The sequence below is a fragment of the Aethalodelphis obliquidens genome, unplaced genomic scaffold (genome assembly GCF_003676395.1).
Source record: "Aethalodelphis obliquidens isolate GAN/ISIS:26980383/991018 unplaced genomic scaffold, ASM367639v1 scaffold2, whole genome shotgun sequence".
Classification (NCBI taxonomy): domain Eukaryota; kingdom Metazoa; phylum Chordata; class Mammalia; order Artiodactyla; family Delphinidae; genus Aethalodelphis; species Aethalodelphis obliquidens.
Genome location: NW_020837946.1, coordinates 76,035,318 through 76,055,587, shown reverse-complemented (window position 1 = coordinate 76,055,587; position 20,270 = coordinate 76,035,318). Strand labels below are relative to the sequence as shown.

Sequence of the window (20,270 nt, the reverse complement as noted above, 5' to 3'; positions counted from 1 at the left end):
AATATTGGCACTGTTAACCCTCTTAAGGATATATTAACTACATCAAAAAGAAAATAACATGTAGTTCCAAACAGTTGCGTAAGGATGTGAAATTATTATGTCAATATTTGGAGTGTAATTTAGCAGTCCTTAACTCTTGCTGTCATCTTCACATTCGTCTTGTCTTATTGATCCTTGCCTCTAACAACTTGAGGAAATACAATGGCTCATATTACCATTGTTTGTTAAAAATCCTATTTTCTTAGATCATGGTTTCATTTAGTGTTAGATAATTTTTCAGCTTCAGATCCCAAGTGAAAATTATCGAAATACATGACCAATACACTCAAATATAGACAATGTGTTATTTGAAAAAGAGGTTTAAAGATTGCATGTGCATCCTTACTTTTTTAACACATTGGCAAAAGACATACTTTTTTAAACTTTATCTTCTCACAGAGTCAAAAGGTAAATAATTAAGAGCTAGCCAACATTCATAGTAAGAAATTGCTCATCTTATTCATAAAAGTAAAGATCTACATAGAAATCTACCATTATTTCTCATCTTTCATTAACTAAAGCAAAAGAGGAAACATCCAAATTGCTATATTTTCATCACAATTTATGTGATTTTATTGTAATAACATGGAGAGATGATGAAATCTGAGTATATTTTATTTGTTTGCCTTAGTAACTGCACAGTATTTCACTGTGAAGGAGCAGTATTTCAATGCTAAGAGAGCTGGAGCAAGAGAAAGAGAAAGCTCAGTCTTTGCTGAAGTTTCTAGATTCTTATGGCAAAAGGTTAATTAATTCACTGGCTGTGTTGTAATAGCCTGCAGGTAATTTTCATCAGCATAGCTGTAATGTGAACTTTCTTTGTACTTGTAATCTATTACTCGAGGATGTGATCATTTTTCTCACATTCATACAAACAGATAAATCATTCTAGGTGTTAAAGACAATTTTTTTCCTACTTGATTAACAGAATTCTGAATAGCTAAAGTGATTAAAATTAGGTTGAAATTTTGGTTTTCTTTATAATGCTTTATTTAAAATGTCAGTTATGACAGAACTTTCTAGTGACTGTAATTGGCTAGTTAGTCATCATTTAGAAATACAATCATGCATTTGCATACATAGAGGAACAACTTGAACTTGTAACCTAACCTTAGTTATACCTCATTTAAAGTAAAGTTTATAATGGTTATACTTATTATTCTATTCTCAACCTCTGGGCTTTTTTTTTTTTTTTTTTTCGGTACGCCGGCCTCTCACTTTTTGTGGCCTCTCCCGTTGCGGAGCACAGGCTCCGGACGCGCAGGCTCAAGGGCCACGGTTCATGGGCCCAGCCGCTCCGTGGCATGTGGGATCCTCCCAGACCGGGGCACGAACCCGTGTCCGCCGCATCGGCAGGCGGACTCTCAACCACTGCGCCACCACGGAAGCCCAACCTCTGGGCTTTGATATTTTCTTTTTGATAATAAGTGGAGTTTGCGACATGCTTGGCAATTGTGAAGTTATGAGTATGGAATAATAGCATAGCATACATAGTCCAGCTTTTGTTCTTCTTTCTATTTAGTTTTCTTTAATCAGTAAACTGTCCTTGATATTTTAGTAGTCAAATTATGTGACTTTTCAGGAATATCTCAATTATATGTGCAACAATACAGTAATCAAATCGTTAAACCAGGGGTCATAAACCAAGAGGCTGTGTGTCAAATATGCTCTGTTGATGTGTTTTCTTTCGCCTACATAATGTTTTGCACTTATTAAAATTACCAACATTTTAAAAATGAGATATTTTAACTGGTAGCATAAGTTATCTGGTAGTGCAGATAATCTCCCAAATCATTTAATTAGTTTGCGGGTGTAGTATGCATTTTTTCTATATAATAAATATAACTGTTCAGTTGATTTGGTTCAGGCTATTGAAATGAGCAATAGTTTAGTTTTGCATGTTTTTCCACATGAAAAAACACATACGCAAACACTGTTGAGTACTGTGTTAGGTTCTACACATGCAAAGCTGAATAGAGCTATCTCTGCACTAAAGTTGCTCACTATCTGGCACCAGCTGTAAGTCTGCTGGATAAGGGGAAGAGGCCAGGACAACTGGCTAGCAAGTGGATGTACAGGAGTTAAATTGTGTCAACTGATAGAGTGGTGTGGGCTTCTGGAAAAGACCCTGGCTCTTTAATCTTATTGATGGCGTTAGTCTCCTAATTATGCTCTGTAAGTAACCCTAAATAAATAGTTATAAAAGTATTAGTCTCTATTTTAATTTCTCACTGATTGAAATAGATTACTTAATTAAAAGCCTATGAGTTATTTATCAAGTCTATTTATCTTTCTTTACCCTTTGTGTCTTACCTTATGGACTTTTTTCACATTTAGTCATTATTAATATTCTCAGTATGACTCCCCTCTTTCTTACATTGAGTACCATGTTCAGTATTTTTCTAAAGTAAAACAAAAGAGTTTTAGATTTTCTTCTAATCCATGCTAGCATAATAAATTAAACATAGATGTATTGATAATTATGAGTTTTTACTTCTGACACATTTGACTTTGGTATCCATTTTTATTAACATTTGTCTGATCTCATACATTTATTTTTCCCTCAATTGGAATTAGGAATTTATAAAGAAGATCAAATAAATTAAACAATGGTATTAATAACAACTTGGATTACAATCATTGCGAAAAACTCATAGAATATTCACATATATTATTTCCTGTATCCTTCTAGTGTGATATCATAGAAGAAGCATTAAAGCTGGCTTTGGAGGATCTGGGTTTTATTTCAAGCTCCTCCTATTGGGAATTTACCCAATTCTTCTCAACTATAAAGTGGAAAATTATTCTCCCTGCCTTGCTTAACTGGTGAAGTGCTATAAAATATTAAATGAAATTTGAAACTATTTGAAAATAGTTATTTTAAATTTATTTCTGGTAATATAAGTAACAGATCTATGCATTGAAAAATAAATGTGATGAGTATCTGTAAGTTTAAAGAAGCAGAACACCAATGAACCAGTTCTTTTAGTATTTTGTTATATTTACTTCCAGAGCATTTCTTTCCAGATACATTTCCACACAATCTAAAAATTGATGTATCATTAGTATTTTTCTATACCATTAACATTTTATCACAAATAAAAATTTTAATGGTGGTTAATATCTAAATTTTTTACTAAGCCCTGTCTCTATTTTTAATAGTCTAAAGTCAACTAAGAGTTTTATACTTTATGTTTTTGCCATGTATGTCTGTGATCCACAGTTTTTGCAATAATGTAGTCTCTTTAGAATTATGCAATCAAGCAATATGAAATTTGATTTAGTATTCTTGTATAACTTTTGCCAATTTGATTTTCTCCCCCCAAATCATTACTGACTCCAATTTATAGTTCCTCTAGGAAGTATAATAAATGAAAAACACCTAGTTTATTCTGTAAAATCTTATACAAATATGATAATATTTCTAATTCTATAATAGCAACTAGTAATATATTTCTTAATTTTTATCTATCAGGTTTTCTTTATTGTATTTTCCTCAGTCCAATGAAAATACACTTTTAAATTGGAGGAAAGAAAGCAGAAACAGATAAAGCCTGTGAGACACTTCTTTACAATAGGAGATACTAAAGCAACAGCACAGGGTAAGGTCAAGGCTGTGCATAGAACAGACTTTGAAAGGACTTCAGAATGTTCAACAGTCCAACATTCAACCCTACTTGTGTTAAAATCTAATATATGTTGACTTTGAGAAAAAGAAAAATTCTACCTCAAGTGGAATCTTTAAATCTGTATTCCTTGGAGAAAATAGTACATTTACAGTATATTACTTCCTAATGGTTTAGAAGATAATTTACAAGATGTTCCTAGCAGTCTATTGAGATGAGAAGAAAACAGGAGTGGTATAGAAAGATTACAGGGTGATGAACTAAATATCACATTTATATACTGAATAATTGTATCACATTAACAAAAACATTTAAAAACATCTGGCCCCATCGTTATTTTGACCCCTCTGAAGCAGTAAATGAAAGCAAAAGGAAAGATTAAAATTTGCACCATTTACTATACATTCTCTTTGGAAGCTTAGAGTTTTATCAGGTGGTGAGGATTATGAAAAAGGATTAAGGAAAAAGGAAAAAATAACTATTCCTTTTTTGGTAATATAGGTCTTTAAGCACAGGTTAAGGTATTTGATTCCAGTATTTCTTGGTAAATGGATTCTTTGGCAGAAAAACGAGCCACTTGCCCATACTAAGCAGAACTTAAAAATAGCTTTGATTAGGCTTGGAAGAGGGACTGGAAAAACTTGCTGCTGCAGGCAGCCTGGCTTTAGGAAGACCAGCTTTAACTACATGTTGAAAATTTTATCCCATAAAACAAAAACCTAGGTCTGAGGGGGCTAATGGCAGACTCTGGGAGGCCTCAGGCCAAGGAGTACTTCCCAGAACTTCTGCTGCCAGTGTCCTTGTCCCCGTGGTATGCCACAGCCAACCCCCGCCTCTGCAGGAGACCCTCCAACACTAGCAGCCGTGTGACTGACAGGGTCTTGGTGCTCCGGCTGGGTGTCAGGCCTGTGCCTCTGAGGAGGGAGAACCAAGTTCAGAACATTGGTCCACCAGACACCCCCTGGCTCCACGTAATATCAAATGGCTAAAGTTCTCTGAGAGATCTCCATCTCAACGTAAGACCCAGCTCCACTCAACAACCAGTAAGCTACAGTGCTGGACACCTTATGCCAAACAACTAGCAAGACAGGAACATAACCCCACCCATTAACAGAGAGGCTGCCTAAAATCATAATAAGGTCACAAACACCCCAAAACATACCACCGGATGCGGTCTGCCCACCAGAAAGACAAGATTCAGCCCCACCAACCAGAACACAGGTACCAGTCCCCTCCAACAGGAAGCCTACACAACCCACTGAACCAACATTAGCCACTGGGGGCAGAAACCAAAAACAACGGGAACTACAAACCTGCCTGCAAAAAGGAGACCCCAAAAACAGTGAGTTAAGCAAAATGATAAGACAGAGAAACACACAGCACATGAAGCAAGGTAAAAACCCACCAGACCAAACATGAACAGGAAATAGGCAATCTACCTGAAAAAGAATTCAGAGTAATGACAGTAAAGATGATAAAAAAAAATCTGGGAAACACAATGGAGAAAATACAAGAACCGTTTAACAAGGACCTAGAAGAACTAAAGAGCAAACAAACAATGATGAACAACACAAAAAATGAAATTAAAAATTCTCTAGAAGGAATCAGTAGCAGAATAACTGAGGCAGAACGGATAAGTGACCTGGAAGATAAAATAGTGGAAATAACTACTGCAGAGCAGAATAAAGAAAAAAGAATGAAAAGAATTGAGGACAGTTTCAGAGACCTTTGGGACAACATTAAATACACCAACATTCGAATTATAGGGCTTCCAGAAGAAGAAGAGAAAAAGAAAGGGATTGAGAAAAAATTTGAAGAGATAATAGTTGAAAACTTCCCTAATATGGGAAGGAAATAGTGAATCAAGTATAGGAAGAGCAGAGAATCCAATACAGGATAAATCCAAGGAGAAACGTGCCCAGACACATATTAATCAAACTATCAAAAATTAAATACAAAGAAAATACATTAAAAGCAGCAAGGAAACAAACAAAAAAAAAAAGCAGCAAGGAAAAAACAACAAATAACATCCAAGGGAATCCCCATAAGGTTAACAGCTGATCTTTCCGAAGAAACTGTGCAAGCCAGAAGGAGTGGCAGGACATATTTAAAGTGATGAAAGGGAAAAACCTACAATCAAAATTACTCTGCCCAGCAACGATCTCATTCAGATTCGACAGAGAAATCAAAACCTTTATAGACAAGCAAAAGCTAAGAGAATTCAGCACCACCAAACCAACTTTACAACAAATGCTAAAGGAACTTCTCTAGGCAGGAAACACAAGAGAAGGAAAAGACCTACAATAAGAAACCCAAAACAATTTAGAAAATGGTAATAGGAACATACATATTGATAACTACCTTAAATGTAAATGTTCCAACCAAAAGACATAGACTGGCTGAATTGATACAAAAACAAGACCAGTATATATGCTGTCTAAAACAGACCCATTTCAGACCTAGAGACACATACAGACGGAACGTGAGGGGATGGAAAAAGATATTCCATGCAAATGGAAATCAAAAGAAACCTGGAGTAGCAGTTCTCATAGACAATTCTCAAAGTCAAAATAGTGTTTAAAATAAAGACTATCACAAGAGACAAAGAAGGACACTACATAATGATCAAGGGATCAATCCAAGAAGAAGATATAACAATTGTAAATATTTATTCACCCAATAAAGGAGCACCTCAATACATAAGGCGAATGCTAACAGCCATAAAAGGGGAAATCAACAGTAACACAATCATAGTAGGGGACTTTAACACCCCACGTTCACCAATGGACAGACCATCCTAAATGAAAACAAATAAAGAAACACAGGCTTTAAATGATACATTAAACAAGGTGGACTTAATTGATATTTAAAGGACATTCCATCGCAACACAACAGAATACACTTTCTTCTCAAGTGCTCATACACCATTTTCCAGGGTAGATCATATCTTGGGTCACAAATAAAACCTTGCTAAATTTAAAAAAATTGAAATAGTATCAAGTATCTTTTCCAAAAACAACGTTATGAGACTCGATATCAATTATGGGAAAAAATCTGTAACAAATAACAACACATGGAGGCTAAACAATACACTACTAAATAACCAACAGATTGCTGAAGAAATCAGAGGAAACTAAAAATACCTAAAAACAAATGAAAATGAAAACATGATGACCCAATACCCATGGGATGCAGCAACAGCAGTTCTAAGAAGTAAGATTATAGCAATACAGTCCTACCTCAAGAAATAAGAAACATCTCAAATAAACAATCTAACCTTACACCTAAAGCAATTAGAGAAAGGAGAACAAAAAAACCTGAAAATTAGCAGAGAAAAGATATCATAAAGATCAGATCAAAAATAAATGAAAAATGAGGGAAACAATAGTAAAGATCAATAAAACTAAAGGCTGGTTCTTTGAGAAGATAAACAAAATCAATAAACCATTAGCCAAACTCATCAAGAAAAAAGGGGAGAAAACTCAAATCAGTAGAATTAGAAATGGAAAAGGAGAAGTAACAACTGACACTGAAGAAATACAAAGGAGCATGAGAGATTACTACAAACAACTCTATGCCAATAAAATGGACAACCTGGAAGAAATGGGCAAATTCTTAGAAAAGCATAACCTTCCGAGACTGAGCCAGGAAGAAATAGAAAATACAAACAAACCACTCACAAGCACTGAAATTGACACTGTGACTAAAAATCTTCCAACAAACAAAAGCCCAGGACCAGATGGCTTCACAGGCAAATTCTATCAAACATTTAGAGAAGAGCTAACACCTATCCTTCTCAAACTCTTCCAAAATATAGCAGAGGGAGGATCACTCCCAAACTCATTCTACGAGGCCACCATCACCCTGATACCAAAACCAGACAAAGATGTCACAAAAAGAGAAAACTACAGGCCAATATCACTGATGGACATAAATGCAAAATTCCTCAACAAAATACTAGTAAAGAGAATCCAACAGCACATTAAAAGCATAATACACCATGATCAAGTGGGGTTTATCCCAGAAATGCAAGGATTCTTCAATATACGCAAATCAATCAATGTGATACACCTTATTAACAAATTGAAGGATAAAAACCATATGATCGTCTCAGTAGATGCAGAAAAAGCTTTTGACAAAGTCAGTGCCCATTTATGATAAAAAAACCCGCCAGAAAGTAGGCATAGAGGGAACTTAGCTCAACATAATAAAGGCCATATATGACAAACACATGGCCAACATCATTCTCAGTGATGAAAAACTGAAACCATTTCCTCTAAGGTAGGAACAAGACAATGTTGTCCACTCTCACCGCTGTTATTCAACATAGTTTTGGAAGTTTTAGCCGCAGCAATCAGAGAAGAAAAAGAAATAAAAGGAATCCAAATCAGAAAAGTAGAAGTAAAGTTGTCATTGTTGGCCGATGATATGATACTATACATATAGAATCCTAAAGACACTAGCAGAAAACTACTAAAGCTAATCAATGAATTTGGTAAAGTAGCAGAATGCAAAATTAATGCACAGAAATCTCTTGCATTCCTAGACACTAATGATGGAAAATCTGAAAGAGAAATTAGGGAAACACTCCCATGTATCATTGCAGCAAAAAAGAATAAAATACCTAGGAATAAACCTACCTAAGGTTACAAAAGACCTGTATGCAGAAAATTATAAGACACTGATGAAAGTAAATAAAGATGATACAAACAGATGGTGAGATATACCATGTTCCTAGATTGGAAGAATCAACATTGTGATAATGACACTACTACCCAAAGCAATCTACTGATTCAATGCAATCCCTATCAAACTACCAATGGCACTTTTCACAAAACTAGAACAAAAAATTTCACAATTTGTTTGGAAACACAAAAACCTCAAATAGCCAAAGCAATCTTGAGAAAGAAAAACAGAGCTGGAGGAATCAGGCTCCCAGACTTCAGACTGTACTACTAAGCTACAGTAATCAAGACAGTATGGTACTGGCACAAAAACAGAAATATAGATCAATGGAACAGGATAGAAAGTCCAGAGATAAACCCACATGCATATGGTCACCTTATTTTTGATAAAGGATACAAGAATATACAGTAGAGAAAAGACAGCCTCCTCAATAAGTGGTGCTGGGAAAACTGGACAGTTACATGTAAAAAAATGAAATTAGAACACTCCCTAACACCATACAGAAAAATAAACTTAAAATGGATTAAAGACCCAAATTTAAGGCCAGACACTATAAAACTCTTAGAGGAAAACATAGGCAAAATGTTCTATGACATAAATCACAGCAAGATCCTTTTTGACCCATCTTCTAGAGAAATGGAAATAAAAACAAAAAACAAATGGGACCTAAGCAAACAAGAGCTTTTGCACAGCAAAGGAAACCATAATCAAGATGAAAAGACAACCATCTGAATGGGAGAAAATATTTCCGAATGAAGAAACTGAAAAAGGATTAATCTCCAAAATTTACAAGCAACTTATGCAGCTGAATATCAAAAAAACAACCCAGTCTAAAAATGGGCAGAAGATCTAAATAGACATTTCTCCAGAGAAGACATACAGATTGCCAACAAATACATGAAAGGATGCTCAACATCACTAATCATTAGAGAAATGCAGATCAGAACTGCAGTGAGGTATCACCTCACACCGGTCAGAATAACCATCATCAAAAAATCTACAAAGAATAAATTCTGGAGAGGGTGTGGAGAAAAGGGAACCTTCTTGCTGTGTGGGTGGGAATGTAAATTGATACAGCCACTATGGAGAACAGTATGGAGCTTCCTTAAAAAACTAAAACTAGAACTACCATACGACCCAGCAATCCCACTCCTGGGTATATACCCTGAGAAAACCATAATTCAAAAAGAGTAATGTACCACAATGTTCATTGCAGCTCTGTTTACAGTAGCCAGGACATGGACACGACCTAAATGTCCGTCAACAGAGAAATGGATAAAGAAGATGTGGCACATATATACAATGGAATATTACTCAGCCATAAAAAGAAACAAAGTTGAGTTATTTGTAATGAGATGGATGGACCTAGAGTCTGTCATACCGAGTGAAGTAAGTCAGAAAGAGAAAAACAAATATCTAATGCTAACACATATATATGGAATCTAAAATTAAAAAAAATGGTTCTAATGAACCTAAGGGCAGGACAGGAATAGAGATGCAGATGTAGAGAATGGACTTGAGGACACAGGGAGGGGGAAAGGTAAGCTGGAATGAAGTGAGAGAGTAGCAGTGACATATATACACTAATAAATGTAAAATAAATAGCTAGTGGGAAGCAGGTGCATAGCACAGGGAGATCACCTCGGTGCTTTGTGACCACCTAAAGGGGTGGGATAGGGAGCGTGGGAGGGGAGATGCAAGAGGGAGGAGATATGGGGAAATATGTGTATGTATAGCTGATTCACTTTGTTATAAAGCAGAAACTAACACACCATTGAAAAGCAATTATACTCCATTAAAAATGTTAGATAGAAAATAAAATTTTAAAAAAGTAGCTTTGATTAAAAAAAAAAGCAAATCAAAAAATGGACAGAAGACCTTAATAGACATTTCTTCAAAGAAGACATACAGGTGGCCAACAAACACATGAAAAAATGCTCAACATCACTAATTATTAGAGAAATGAAAATCAAAACTACAATGAGGTATCACCCTACACCAGTTAGAAAGGGCCTCATCAGAAAATCTCCAAACAACAAATGCTGGAGAGGATGTGGAGAAAAGGGAACCCACTTGCACTGTTGGTGGGAATGTACATTGATATAGCCACTATGGAGAACAGCATGGAGGTTCCTTAAAAAAGTAAAAATAGAGCTACCATATGACCCAGTAATCCCACTACTGGGCATATACCCAGAGAAAACCATAATTCAAAATGACACATTCACCCCAGTGTTCATTGGAGCACTATTTACAGTAGCCAGGACATGGACACGACCTAAATGTCCATCAGCAGAGGAATGGATAAAGATGATGTGGTACCCACATACCATGGAGTGTTACTCAGCCATAAAAAGGAATGAAATTGTTTTTTCTGTACAGAAGTGGATGGACCTAGAGAATATCATACAGAGTGAAGTAAGTTGGAAAGAGAAAAACAAATATCATATATTAACGCATACATGTGGAATCTAGAAAAATGCTACAGATGAACCGGTTTGCAAGGCAGAATTAGAGAAGCAGATGTAGAGAACAAATGTATGGATACCAAGGTGGGAAATGGGGTGGGGCCTGGGTGATGGTGGTGGGATAAATTGGGAGATTGGGGTTGACATATATACACTTATATGTATAAAATACATAACTAATAAGAACCTGCTCTATAAAATAAAATAAAATTCAAAAAAAGAAAAGTAAGTTAAACCTTGTCAAAACCTAAAAAAATAAAATAAACAAAATAAAGAAAAAATAAAAATAGCTTTGAAACTGTGTTCCATAAACTCTACAGGATTTGAGCAAGCTTCCCTTTCTCAGAGCCTAAGTCAGCATAAACTTTTAAAGTAACAGTTTCTTCTCTACCAAAATCTGCATCTCCTTACTCAGCATATGTTCAAATGAGTGTTGTGGTGTGCAGTATTCCACTAAACTTCCCATTTTTTTCTCTGAAAAAAACTTTAATTACATTCAACATGCAATTATTCGTTACTCTAGTAAAAGGGTGGCTATGCCCTTGATTCCTTTCTTCTGTTTTCTGTATTGAGTATACTTGACAGAATATGGAAGGACAGAGAGATACTCACAGCGTCTAATTTTCCTTTGGGTTCTAAACCTTCACAGAGCTTAACAAAATGAAGTCATTGTATTTTATGATTTGAAAAAATCAAAATTATGGAAACATTTCAACTATTTGCCTCACATTTGTGTAAATAATAAAATATTTATGCTTATCATTTTTCTTTATCATGGTTTATAATATGTGAGAAATGTTATTAATACAGAGCTAAACATTAACAGTCTAGATATTGTGTAATTTGACTGTTTCAAATAACAGCCTAAAGCTGAGCTATGGTCTCACAAATCTTCTTTACACTTTTTCTCCAGCGATCTTGGTTATTTGCCAAGTAAGATTAAATAGAATCCTGATATATCAAAGGATTAGTGAGAAGAAATGATGTTTCAATAACTTTAAAAGAAATTGCTTTGAAGAGCAGTACTAACATTCACAGGAAAACGTGGTACATAAATTTGGAGCTTGAAATCAGAAAAAGTGTATTTTGAATTAGCTACCTCAAATCTTTTGTTGTGTGAGTTATAAGGATAAATTGAGAGATGATGGATTGGCAGATGATTAGATAGATAGATAGATAAATAGATAGATAATTTATATGTAGAAAGAAATTGTTTTCCTAACTGGACCACTAACTACCTGGGGGGGGTCCTTGAACAAGTCATATAAATACATTGCAATTAAATTTGGTTGACCAAATCTGTAGGGCTTTTAAAGCTCTAAAATATTACAATTCTATTGAAAATTGATTAGACTCTGAAAACAATAAGATAAAGCTGATTATAATCTGTTTTTTATTATTACTATTCATAATATTACTTACTGATATTTTTATTCATGGCTCCATTAGCTTTTATTTTTATTATGTTTTTATTTTTATTTATTTATTTTTTTAACATCTTTATTAGAGTATAATTGCTTTACAATGGTGTGTTAGTTTTTGCTTTATAACAAAGTGAATCAGTTATACATATAAATATGTTCCCATATCTCTTCCCTCTTGCGTCTCCCTGCCTCCCACCCTCCCTATCCCACCCCTCTAGGTGGTCACAAAGCACCGAGCTGATCTCCCTGTGCTATGTGGCTGCTTCCCACTAGCTATCTGTTTTACGTTTGGTTGTGTATATATGTCCACGCCACTCTCTCACTTTGTCACAGCTTACCCTTCCCCCTACCCATATCCTCAAGTCCATTCTCTAGTAGGTCTGTGTCTTTATTCCCGTCTTACCTTACTAGGTTCTTCATGACATTTTTTTCCCTTAGATTCCATATATATGTGTTAGCATATGGTATTTGTGTTTCTTGATTATAATCTTGATAAACAGATGTTTTCCTCTTCTTCATTAAAATTAATATTTAAATGTGCAGTACTTGCTTTGAGATGATACTATTTTAAGAGTATTACATTAAAACGTATTTCCCGGGCTTCCCTGGTAGCGCAGTGGTTGAGAGTCCGCCTGCCGATGCAGGGGGCACAGGTTCGTGCCCCAGTCCGGGAAGATCCCACATGCCGTGGAGCGGCTGGGCCTGTGAGCCATGGCTGCTGAGCCTTCGCGTCCGGAGCCTGTGCTCCGCAACGGGAGAGGCCACAACAGTGAGAGGCCCGCGTACCGCAAAAAAAAAAAAAAAAAAAAAAAAAAACGTATTTCCCCATTTTATAGATGATCAAATCAAAGCATAGAGTTTAAGTGACTTGCTGAAGGTCACACTGTGGGACTGAGTTTTGAACCCAGTCAATCTAGATACAAAGTCTATACTCCTAAAAACTAATTGGCTGCCTCTTAGAGTTTCTTTATTGTCTACCTGCTTTTCACACACATGGTGGTTATCCCAGTGTGAAGTATGGGATATATTGTCTTATTGGAGAAAATGCAGGCCTTGCATTTTAGCATTACTGAATAATCAAATGTATTCTATCCCAATTTCTTTGGACTTATCAAGTTCTGCTGAAAAGCTTCAGTATTTTTCCATGTCAAATACTTACTTTTTGAGTTCTTTACTACTCTGCATTGTTATAAAGCTTTATATCTGTAATTCTAATATACTATCAAACTCAATCCCCAGAACTCTAAGTAGAGGATAAGGTCTTTAAACATCCTAGAATTAGTGAAGGCATCTTTATTATCAATTTAGCAGATGTAAGCAAAGAATTTTTTGCAATTCCAGAAATAAAAGTGCAGGTAATTTTAACTTTCAGATATGGAAGTCAAATACTCAGTACTCATAATACTCAATAAGAAGTGACAATTGCCTTGAGAGAAACAGAGTGCTATAGTACAAGGTAGAAGGGAAAGAGTACAACCAAACTGGAGGGAAGAGGCTTGTACTAAGGCCAGCCTGTATGGAGTATATCAACTTTGCATTGACTTAAGAATGGAGCAGGTATGAACATATAAGGGGAGTTTACAAAGGAAAATTCAAGTGGGAAATTGATGTGAACAAATGCACCAAGGTGGGAAAGTGTGAAGCATTTACTGATATAACTAAACACTTTAAGTACAGATAACTAGTTAAAGGGAATGGAGGAGCTCATTGGGTAGGTCCAGATCCCTGCTGCCAAGATAAAAAGCTGGAATTTATTTTTTTATTTTATTTTATTTTTTATAAATTTACTTATTTATTTTTGGCTGTGTTGGGTCTTTGTTTTTGTGCGCGGGCTCTCTCTAGTTGCGGCGAGCGGGGGCCACTCTTCATCGCGGTGCGCGGGCCTTTCACTGTCGCGGCCTCTCTTGTTGCGGAGCACAGGCTCCAGATGTGCAGGCTCAGTAGTTGTGGCTCACGGGCCTAGTTGCTCCACGGCGTGTGGGATCCTCCCAGACCAGGGCTCGAACCTGTGTCCCCTGCATTAGCAGGCAGATTCTCAACCACTGCGCCACCAGGGAAGCCCTAAAAAGCTGGCATTTATTAAAATAGGTTTTGAAACATCTGGTCAACAGTTTTAGAGGAATTCTGATATAGAGAAGTTAATCTGGCTGTGATTTGTAGGATAAATTTTAGAAGTAGCAGACTCTAGAAGCATGAGAGTTCCATTAACAAATGGTTAGAAATAAAAGGACTAAAATTGGAAAGTGACCCTGATAACAGAGATAAGTGTCAAAAATACTTATGAAAAAAAAAAGGAAGTATTTGGGAAATGACCGAATGAGGCAAAAAAGAAAAAGGTGCTGGAAGGTGGTTTGATGAAATAAGGTCTGATGAATAAAGTCTTAGGACACTAGAAAAAAATAGAGGACTTTGAAAGAGAAACAGATGTGGTAGCACACTCTCAGTTCTATGTTACATACACTGAGCAGAGTCAGAAGGAGTTTTTTAAGTAAACATCTAGTGAGTACTTAGAAAAGCACAACCAATGCAGAGGAGGGAAGAGAGAAAAGACAACAGAGATCAGGAGTCATCCTCATAGAGGTGATGGTTAAAGGCATATGACCGATGATCTGATACAGGTAAAGAGAAAGAGAAAAGTGCCACTGAGAGACCCTTGAGAAGACTACATTTTGGGGAAAATAAGATAATTATTAAGCACATATGTCTGCAAAACAATACTGTAATGGTATACTCATGTCACAGATGTGAAACTAAAAGCTTGACTGAGATCTGATAGCCAGCAAGGGAAAGGAAGAGGAAGGGGAATCAATAAGCATCATAAAATAAATATTTAAACTGATAGAAGGAAAAACCTCTCTAGAACAATGCAATGGGAGTCAGAAGTGAAAAGAATTTAAGCAAGGAGGTTGGTAAATTGTGTTAAATGCTTTCAAAGGAAGAAGGCAGGGAAAGGATGTTGAAGTTCATCATCAACGGGCCCTTTCAGAAAGAGGTTATTATAGAGATGGGAGCAAGATCCAGATTCTAGTGAGAAGGTCAAGAGGAGTTGAGGGAGTATGTTAGAAAGTATCCTTTCAATAAGATCACCAGTGAAGGGAATAGAAAATATATGTCCCTGGTTTGAATGAGTAGTAGGATGGAGTGAAGATGTATTATGGTTTAGGGTAGAACTTAGATGAGCAGTTTTGTAAGCTCAAGGGGACAATCTAGAAATCAAACACATAAAACACAAATGTAATAGTCAATGAACAGGTAGCTGAAAGAGTACAGGCATAGCTCAGAGACTGTGGGTTTGGTTCCAGACCACTGCAATAAAGCAAATATCACAATAAAGCAAGTCACACAAATTTTTGGTTTCCTGGTGCATTTAAAAGTTATGTTTACATTATGCTGTAGTCTTTTAAGTGTGCAAAAGCATTGTGTCTAAAAAATATACATACCTTAGGTAAAAAATACTTGCTAAAAAATGCTAACCATTATCTGAGCGTACAGTAAGTCATAATCTTTTGGTGGTGAAGGGTCTTGCCTCAGTGTTGATGCCTAATGACTGTGGGATTTTCATAAAATAAGCGACAGTAAAGTTTACCCCATCAATTGACTCTTCCTTTCACAAATTATTTCTCTGTAGCATGCAATGTTGTTAGATAGTATTTTATCCATAGGACTTCTTTCAAAATTGGAGTCAGTCCTCTCAAATCCTGCCACTGCTATATCAACTAAATTTATGTAATATTCTAAATCCTTTGTTGTCATTTCCCAGTTTTCACAGACGCTTCACCAGGAGTAGATTCCATCTCAATAAACTGTTTCTTTTGCTCATTCATGAGAAGCAACTCCACATCTGTTAAAGGTTTGTTATGAGATTGCAGCAATTCAGTCACATCTTCAGGCTCTATCTCTAATTCTAGTTCTCTTGCTATTTCCACCACATCTGCAGTTACATCCTACAGTGAAGTCTTGAACCCCCCAAAGTCATCCTTGAAGGTTGGAATCAACTTCTTCCAAATTCCTATTAATGTTGATATTATGACCTCTTCCCATGAATCATGAATGTTCTTAATCGCATCTAGAAGGGTGAATCCTTTCCAGAGAGTTTTCAATTAACTTTGCCCAGATCCATCAGAGGAATCACTATCTATGGCAGCTATAGCCTAATGAAATGGGTTTCTTAAAGAATAAGAATTGAAAGTCAAAATTACTCCTTGATCCATGGGCTGCAGAATGGATGTTGTGTTAGCAGGCATGAAAACATCATTAATCTTGTTGTACATCTCCATTAGAGCACTAAGGTGACCAGGTTCACCTTAGTAAGTCTCAACAGTGGGCTTAAAACATTCAGTAAACCATGTTGTAAAGAGATTTGCTATCATCCAGGCTCTGTTGTTCTATTTATAGTGCACAGGTGGAGTAGATGTAGCACAATTCTTAAGGGCCCTGGGATTTTCAGAATGGTAAATTAGCATTGGCTTCAACTTAAAGTCACCAGTTTCCTTAACCCCTAACAAGAGGGTCAGCCTATCCTTTGAAGCTTTGAAAGTCAGGCATTGACTTCTCCTCTCTAACTATGAAAGTCTTAAGGTGGCATTTTCTTCCAATATAAGGCTGTCTCATCTACATTGAAAATCTGTGTTTTAGTGTAGGCAACTTCAATAATAGCTAGATTTCTGGATAATTTGCAGCTTGTACATCAGCACTTGCTGCTTCACCTTGCAGGTTTATGTTATAGAGACAACTTCTTTCCTTAAACCTAATAAACCAACCTCTTCTAGCTTTAGAAGCATTCTTCTGCAGCTTTCTCGCCTCTCTCAGCCTTCATAGAATTGAAGAGAGTTAGGGCCTTGCACTAGATTAGGTTTGGGTTTAAGAGAATTTTGTAGCTGGTTTAATCTTCTTTTTTTTTTTTTTCTTTGCGGTACGCGGGCCTCTCACTGCTGTGGCCTCTCCAGTTGCGGAGCACAGGCTCCGGACGCGCAGGCTCCAGATGCGCAGGCTCTGGACGCTCAGGCTCAGCGGCCATGGCTCACGGGCCCTGCCGCTCCACGGCATGTGGGATCTTCCTGGACCGGGGCACGAACCCGTGTCCCCTGTGTTGGCAGGCGGACTCTCAACCACTGCGCCACCAGGGAAGCCCTGGTTTGATCTTCTATCCAGACCACTCAAACTTTCTCCATATCAGCAATAAGGCTGTTTTGCTTTCTTACCATTCATGTGTTCACTGGAGTAGCATTTTTAATTTCCTTCAAGAACTTGCCATTTGCATTCACAACTTGGCTGTTTGGCACAAGAGGCCTAGCTTTAGGCCTATTTCGATTTTCAACACGCCTTCCTCACTAAGCTTAATCATTTCTAGCTTTTGATTTAAAGTGAGAGATGTAGGACATTTTCTTTCACTTGAACACTTAGAGATCATCGTAGGATTATTAATTGGTCTCAGGGAATAGGGAGGCCCAAGGAAAAGAAGAGAGACAGGGGAACAGCCGGATGGTGTAGCAGTGAGGACACACACAACATTTATTGATTAGGTTCACTGTTTTATACGGGCGTGGTTCGTGGTGCACCTAACTACAGTAGTTGACAACGAAGATCACAGATCAGCACAACAAATATAATAATAATTTAAAAGTTTGAAATAGTGTGGAATTACCAAAATGACACAGAGACATGAAGTAAGCAAATGCTTTGGGAAAAATGATGCCGATAGACTTACTCAACTCAGAGTTGCCACAAACCTTCAATTTGTAAAATACACAATATCTGCAAATCTCAGTAAATCAAGGGGTAATAAAAACAAAAAAAGTATGCTTATAGTCAGAAAAGAGCTGGCTGAGGGCAAAAGGGTGAATGCTATCCCACAGTGAGAGGAAAGGAGACATTCTTTTCTCTGAGACAAGAGGAAGGAAGAAGCCCTGAGAAACATACACATATTAACGTAGAGATTGAGGGAGGTAGAGGTTAGAGTTCATGATTGAGAGAGTTTAGATTTTATGCATTGCCTCAATCTTCAACTTCTTGAAAATAGTCCAAAACCTTTGGAAAATATTCAGTTAAAAATGAGACAGGTGAACAAATAGAGGTAAAAGGATTGTTAGGTCTTTCTGGACTAGCAGAGGGTCAATAACGTGGACTTGTAGCAGGACCAGATGACCTCAGCTTATTACTTTTTTAGTGATTCTCTAGGTCTTAGGAGCAGAGGTAGATGAGAAGGGTAAGTTTGCCCAGGAACCAATATTTATAAAAAGAGAATGGGGTCAGTCAGGCAAGGACAGAGAACCTAGGGTGCTCAGCTAGGTGTTCGCTGACATGGCAGGGTCTTGGAGAGGGGGTGGGAGGAGGGAAGCAAACGATTTCTGCAGGGAGTTATTCTGTGAGAATACGGAGTAGCTAAGGAATGATAACCATCAATGAAGGATAAAAAGTGACTTCCATAGGATTGAAATAGGAGGGGTTAAAAAATTAAAAGGTGTGTTCAGAGAGGCAGAGTTCAACCTCTTGGATCTGAAGTGTTTTTAAATGATTTTGAAATCCAAAATGACAGCATGTATATGGGGAGCCAAAATTAATTGAAGGACACTTAAGATTTTGATTGAATGATTAACATCAGCAACAACAAGAAAGATGTATTACCCAGCCTTATTAACTATTTATACTGTGCCAAGCACTGTGCCAAGTGCTTTAGTTCTATTAACTCAATTCATCTTCACCTACTTACTGTGTGGTAGGTAATATTTGCAGCCACTGGGCTGATTATATTTTCCCCAATAAAATTGATGGAATTGGTTGGTCCGACATTGCAGAGACACAACCTTAAAAAGACAATTTTAGCTAACTCAACTATAATCAAGGTTTTTAATTTTCTAGGTACCCTGAACGCTTAAGGTCTGCACAGGAATATGTAGATAGTTCATGGGGTGACATTACAAAGCAGTTAACTTAGAACAGAACATGCTATACAACACTGTCTGTGTCTGTAGGTATTATTTAAGGCACCATCCCTGGACTGTTTGAGAGAGCTAGCTGACATTGCAAATACACACAAAAAAATTCTCCCTAGGAACATCCATCTTCAGAAAATACAGGAATTTTTTGAGCAATTGTTTTTTAAGCTTTTGTTACTTTTCAACTAAAAGTAAAACTTATTTGAGTCATTTTTATGGTTAAGTATATAATTTATTGTAGCCATTTATAATATATTTCTCACATATTTGTAGGAATTATCACCAACTGTAAGACGGAAGTCAATACATGTATTTAAGTTAAATGCATTAGTTCCCTATTAGTAAATAGATAAGTGAACAGGCACTCTGATCGTTAAAAATGCATCCTTAACATTCTTAAGCACCTGGTTACATTATGATAGGATAATTGCAGCAATTTCTGTTCCTCATTTCATTAGACTGTTCAGTACTGTAATACCTTATACAGTTATTTCCATGGAGTTCCAAAACCCCAATCAGGTGAGGGTCATGGCTACTCCATAATTACCGTCTGCTTAGCTTTGTTAGTGTTTCTCTCTATTACTCGTTAGGTCAATGATACTGTTCTTGATAGGAACCCAGCAAGACCAAAAGTAATAAAACAGCTCAGACCAAGTGAGGCTCTGCTACTCCAACTGATGGACAGTTAATTACCTGAGTATAAAACAGTGAGAGCACTGGGGGAAATAGAGAACTCTGTGATATGGTAGATATCCAAGTACAATATTATTTGGTAGTTTTTCAATGAACTACACTGTTCAGTTAGAGGACATGGTCATATCCGGTGGCAGAAGAGGATATAATTTTGAGAAAAATAGAACATTTGGTTTTCTAACAATCTCAAACTACCCTTGAATAACTCAGGGGTTAATCTGAGTATAATTTATAGTCAGCCCTTGGTATCCAAGGTTTCTCCACATCAGAGGATTCAACCAACCATGGGTTGTGTAGTATTGTAGTAGTTACTGTTGAAAAATATCTGCATATAGTTGGACCCGAGCAGTTCAAATCCATGTTGTTCAAGGGTCAACTGTACCTGGATGAGCATTCCAA

At 36.7% G+C, this 20,270-nt stretch overlaps 1 protein-coding gene across 4 annotated transcripts in view; it reads left to right on the top strand.

Moving 5' to 3' along the window:
- Positions 1-20,270, top strand: part of GALNT13 (polypeptide N-acetylgalactosaminyltransferase 13) — a 549,363-nt gene that overhangs the window by 326,760 nt on the left and 202,333 nt on the right. The window lies entirely within an intron of this gene.